The sequence below is a fragment of the Salvelinus sp. IW2-2015 genome, linkage group LG3 (genome assembly GCF_002910315.2).
Source record: "Salvelinus sp. IW2-2015 linkage group LG3, ASM291031v2, whole genome shotgun sequence".
Classification (NCBI taxonomy): domain Eukaryota; kingdom Metazoa; phylum Chordata; class Actinopteri; order Salmoniformes; family Salmonidae; genus Salvelinus; species Salvelinus sp. IW2-2015.
The window spans coordinates 12,782,750-12,789,035 of NC_036840.1; positions in this window are offsets into that span (position 1 = coordinate 12,782,750).

A 6,286-nucleotide genomic window follows, 5' to 3' on the forward strand; every position below is an offset into this window, starting at 1 on the left:
TAATGAACAAAGTGTGGCAAGAAAGGTTGCCACTACCTGTGCAGGGAATGGTCACAGGCATCGTCATCCTCTAGGCTCATGCTCTCTCTGTGATGGGGTGACATATGGACAGGTCTGTGAAAAGGAAACAAAAATCTCAAATACTTTATTAATAATCAAACAATAACATTTACATTTACATTTAAGTCATTTAGCAGACGCTCTTATCCAGAGCGACTTACAAATTGGAAAGTTCATACATATTCATCCTGGTCCCCCCGTGGGGAATGAACCCACAACCCTGGAATTGCAAGCGCCATGCTCTACCAACTGAGCCAGACGGGACCAAATTGAATACTCAATGTGCACAACCAAACAACGCAGAACAGCCAAACAATGCCTGAGTCTACATCCTTTGCAAGGGGCTGTGAGCTGCTGTGTGCTTGCTTACCTATCCGCCATGTGGTTGTTGGCTGTCCTCTCACCTTCTGCCTCTCTCTGTCTGTCCCCAGGATTTGCATGAGCCCTGTCCTCCTCTCCAGGCTCCTTAGAGAGGGAGAACACACATCACTCACACCACTCTGGACATCAATCACACATCCACAGACTGGACTGCTTTTAATTGTGATTCATTTTCAGTTATTATGTCTGTATGACATGTACTGTATATACTGTAGTACTATCTCTTTAGAAGCACTGTTGCCTTTAGAGATGTGTCCCTTTTATAGAGGTTAAGGGGTGGAACATACATTAGTACTGCAAGACATTAGACATTAGTACTGTAAGTACACCCATTGGTTCGTCTCGCTCGCTGCTGTATTGCCATCTAGTGTCTTGCCCCGGGGGGCCCTTCATAGTGTCCAGTTTCAGGAGAAGATGCTGGAGTTTGTCCTTTTTCAGAGAGAGATCTGTCAGAGAAAATAAAAGAATACATTAACTTTAGCTAAACGCAAACCAAACATGAACTAGGCCTACATTTTGAAGAATAATTTTGCATCCTAGACAGTGAAAGGCCTAGTTCTTAGGGTCATGCTCTGATTACTACCACATGCTGTGAAAAACATGATTCAGGTACATTAGTATCAACAAATCCACCCAGTATATTTCCCCTTTGCCCTGTCAAAGACCTCTGACATTTCCCTCTGACCACTGACCTTTGACATGGCGTTCCTTCTGGGCCCTGAGAAGGGAACCGGCCTGCTGTTTGAGATGGAGTAGGTACTCGTGGCTGCTGGGGGGATTGTTGGAACTGTTGGGTCCTACATCATCATCTTCATCATTCCCTTTGGTGCTACAGCCCTCTATGAAAACACAAAGCTTGTGATGTTTTGTCTTGCCTCGAGAAAATCCTAGTTAGTGGTTTTTGATTGAACAGGGCCCTCAGTCAAGAGATACACTTCAATGCAATCTAGTGTTTGGAATATAAGGAGTGTCTCACCCTGATCAATGGACAGGAAGTTATCATCGATGACCTCATAATTCTCTGCCCTTTGGCTTTTGCTGTGACTGGTGGAGGTGACATTGACAGGTGTGCTTGGACCTATACTTGAGAGATGTAAAACCTGCCCTGAGACAAAGGCAATACCCAAAAGGTAATCACCTTTTGACAGTTGTTAGGCCTAACTTAACATGACGTAATCCATTCAATCATCAATCGCCTGCAGTATTTTTTGTACCAATCATTTGTCATACAAATTCAGTGCTCTCTTTTACCAGGGTTGAGATTGTTCTCCCTAGGCTGTGATGGGGGGATAACATGCCCTGACACCAGTTCTTTCTCCACGTACTGAGGAACATTGCTGATCACCCTCTCAGTGGAACATCTGAAAAAACACATTAAACCATAGTGTTGCGCTCATAAGCCAGGTATCCAATTGGTGGCAGAAGAAAAACAACAGATAAAATACAAAGCAAGTTAAGCCATGGCTGTGATGTTGGGTGTTGGTTGTAATAGAAGGCTACAAACTACAAAACAAATAAACAGTTGGCTATGATTTATTATTCTACTGTAGTCGGCATGTATATTGTGTCAGTAACTGCAATGCAGTTACATGGTAACAGGTACACTCAGCAAATACATGATCTCTGAAGGAACACTAATTTTGCCTCTACACTGTCTCCACAATTTCTTTCAAACATTCAGCAGGGGGTCTACTACCTTGAAGAATTCAAAGAGTTCTGCTCGGAGGCAGACACAAGGTCCTCTCTCCCCGTTTCGATCCAGTCCCCATGAAATGATGCCTAGATATGGGGGAAGTGTCAGAGAAAGAAATTAAAAAACAGCATGCTGGTGAAGTCAATGGATCACATTTAAATTATTTGACTCACCATAGTGAAAAGTAGGTCAACTCTAGTACACTATGGTATTACAGACTTGCATTCACAAAGTCAGGGCTGAGATGAGACATATGGACATTAGTGAGAGATGACAAACAAGAACACATAGAACACCATTTTAAAGTAGACGTATGGATCTATGCACATTGCACAATTGTTCGTTCACAATGGGCAGTTGCCATGGGGATAGAATATCAAAACATTCAAGGTGAAATCTAAAACTTCAGACCTGAAAAGATTTGGGGGTACAGAATGTTTCCTGCTATAATTATATGTGTATGGAACCACTTGTTGAAGTGGATGGATGAATAATGGCTACAATACCACCGATCGACTATATCAGAAACCATTTACTGTTCTCCTAGCAGCAGGATCATATGGAAGCACATTCCCGCCACTAAAGTGTCAATACTATCTAAAAATGTCTCCTTATTATAGACATTTTTAGATACCTAAGTAAACATTTCTAGATAATATCTAAACATGTATAGATACTGAGTCGAAGTTTAGCATGTCTTTGCAGGGAGACTGAATGTGTTGCCGGCATAATATCCTATGGAAGCCCATTCCCCCCATAATTTTTTAAAAATGTCAATACTATCTTATAGCATATGTTTCTTCATTTGTAACATTGTGTGATTACATTGGGACGGGAGGACGGGGTTCAACCTGTCAACTAACAACTAATCATGAGTCAACTTGTCAAATAAACATCAAGCCCTTGATTGGGTGAATCAGATGAACTAGTTCAGGGCTAAAACAAAATTGTGAAACATCTGGGCGTCCCCGAGGAGGTGTTTTAGAAGCACTGGGCTAACCTAATCAGGTTAAACTCCAGACCCTAGTTGGAGGGTATGACATAAAATGGTTTTATATGGGCTATGATGAGACCATATTTTTTCTAATTAGGTCATATGGTAAAAAATAAATAGACAACTGCAATTGGACAATAGAACCAACAGGGCTGCGTTTGCTTTATGCAGGGTTTGTCACGATCTTCGTCGGGCGAAAGAGAGGAGGACCAAAATGCAGCGTGGTACATATCCATAATGTCTTTTAATGAGAATGAATACAACAAAATACAAAACTAACAAAGTGAAACAAAATGAAAACCGAAACAGTCCCGAATGGTGAAAACACTGAAACGGAAAATAACCACCCACAAAACACAATAGAAAACAAGCTCCCTAAACATGGTTCCCAATCAGAGACAACGACTAACACCTGCCTCTGATTGAGAACCATATCAGGCCAAACGAAAAACCCAACATAGAAAAACAAAACATAGATAACCCACCCAACTCACGCCCTGACCACACTAAAACAAAGAAATAGCAAAAGAACTAGGGTCAGAACTTGACAGGGTTGCATCATGTAGGCCTTTGCATCTGTAATAAAAAAAGTTACTCACACAGAATGTCATCACTATTGTGTTAATTGATTAATTCCAGTCAATAATTGTGGATTGAAGGTCTAGGTAGACTAGCTGTCACGACTTCCGCCGAAGTCGGTCCCTCTCCTTGTTCGGGCGGCGTTCGGCGGTCGACGTCACCGGCCTTCTAGCCATCGCCGATCCACTTTTCATTTTCCATTTGTTTTGTCTTTGTCTTACACACCTGGTTTCAATCCCCCAATTACTTGTTCATTATTTAACCCTCTGTTCCCCTATGTTTGTTTGTGAGTGATTGTTATTTGTATTGTGGTCTGTATTTGTGGCCTTGGTTATATTGACGTGTTTTGTATTATTATTATTGAGTAAAATTGCGACTTTACTCTTATCTGCTGTCCTGCGCCTGACTCTTCTACACCAGCTACACACAGACGCATAACACTAGCCACCCGAAGTTTGAATATGAACCAAATTTGATCACATTCACATTTTCTCTTAACACAAATAAATAGGTCCATTTTAGGCTATAAATACATAGCTTAGATTACAAATACATGACGTTACTGATTCTTCTCCCCTGGCCAGAGGGGATCAGAGCTTAATAAGCTTCTCTACCTGCAGCTGTGGTTGTTATCAGTAGGCTACCGTTGATCAGATTGAAGTACAGATAAATTGTGCACGAGTTGACAAATCATGATGCAAATCAGTCTAAACAACTTCACCTTTCCCTATTTTCAATTTATTCCGTGTCAATATGTTTTATCAAACCGAATCAAAAGTGTTGGGGCATATGCCAGCTCGCCACACGTTTGCCAGCGGCCCTACTGTGCTGATCTCTGCAACATGGTTAGATTGAGATCGCCACATAATTTTGAGAGAGTATCTCAAACGTTTTAGATAGTGTTGACAAAAAAATATATATATGTGTGGCAGGGCTTCCATAGGATATTATGCGTTTTCTGTTTGTCTGTTGCCAGTTCGTCGTGTCCCGTCAAGTCCTACCAGCGTGTTCCCGTGTTTACTATGCTCTAGTTTTTTCTAGTCTTCCCAGTTCTAGTCTTCCCAGTCTGACCTTTCTGCCTGTCCTGATCCTGCTTGCCGTCCTGTACCTGCCTGACTCTGATTTGGATTACGACTCTTTGCCTGCCTTGACCTACCGATTGCCTGCCCCTTGTACTGTAATAAACCCAGAGTAGTCTGAGCCGTGATAGTACGAACTGGCCATAACTGACCCAGTAGACTCGGACCAGCTCCGCAACGCTGTCTCCTCTCAAGGACCCACCATTGGAAGACACGAGGAGTTACTGCAAAGGACTAGAAGCTGCATCCCTGCGCCTCCTTTCCCATTGTCTTAACCTCGCTGAGATGAACTATGACGTGGGAAATCGAGAATTACTCGCAGTTAAGATGGCGTTATGGGATACTTATTGGCTTGTAGAGAGAACTTTTCTACCTCTCTCAGCTAAAGTGGGGTGGGAAATACTCAGTAGGGTCTATACTAACCAAATATGGTTAGTTTTGGAGGGGGACTGCGTTGTACATACAGCACTTCATTCTCCAACCCTTCCATAGTCCCCAATGCAATACACTGTAATAGATTTTACATGGGATACATACTGTTTTGAAAAAATAACTTTTCTACTTGTCTCAGCTAAATTGGGGTTGGAAATACTCTGAGGGTCTCGACCAAACAAATATGTGTTGTTTCGTACATATCCAGCAACACAGCTTTAAATGACCTGGTAGCCTACTATCCATGGTCCTGAAATCAATACACAAGCAACAAACAACAAAAAATAAACACAAAAGCGAAAAAAATTTTTTTTTATCAAAACAAATGTTAAATGTAATGAATACTAACTAGATTATCAGGACACAGTATAATCACACTTTCTGAACAGCAATGGAGAATATTATTTACAAGTTGTAGGCCGATATGCGCTTCTTATCTATCAAGGTTTGCCTATTAACTAGTTAAAAATAAGAGAGACACGCTTATTTACAAGCTATATTGTCATGATTATCGATTAAGGTCAGCAAAGGCACTTTTTGTAGAGTTTAAAATGTTTTACATGAGACAAGGCTAACAGTACACATATAATCAAGCTTTCAGAACAACGATGGAGAACATTATTTACAAGGTATGGGCCTCTGTGTTGATTTCCTATCAATGTTAGCAGTATACTACTGTAAAGGCCTATTACCCAAGTTTTCAAAACCAATAGCCGAGACAAGTCTTAAGGGTCAAAAATGTCCCGCCGCTATGTTCAACAGCAGAGAAAACCCCCAGAGAAAATTATATTTTTGAAACTTGAAATGTGATGACTTTTCCTAGAGTGACCACAACATTAGAAAAAGTGAAACATCGCCTTTGTTCATACACTGCTCAAAAAAATAAAGGGTACACTTAAACAACACAATGTAACTCCAAGTCAATCACACTTCTGTGAAATCAAACTGTCCACTTAGGAAGCAACACTGATTGACAATAAATTTCACATGCTGTTGTGCAAATGGAATAGACAACAGGTGGAAATTATAGGCAATTAGCAAGACACCCCAATAAAGGAGTGGGTCTGC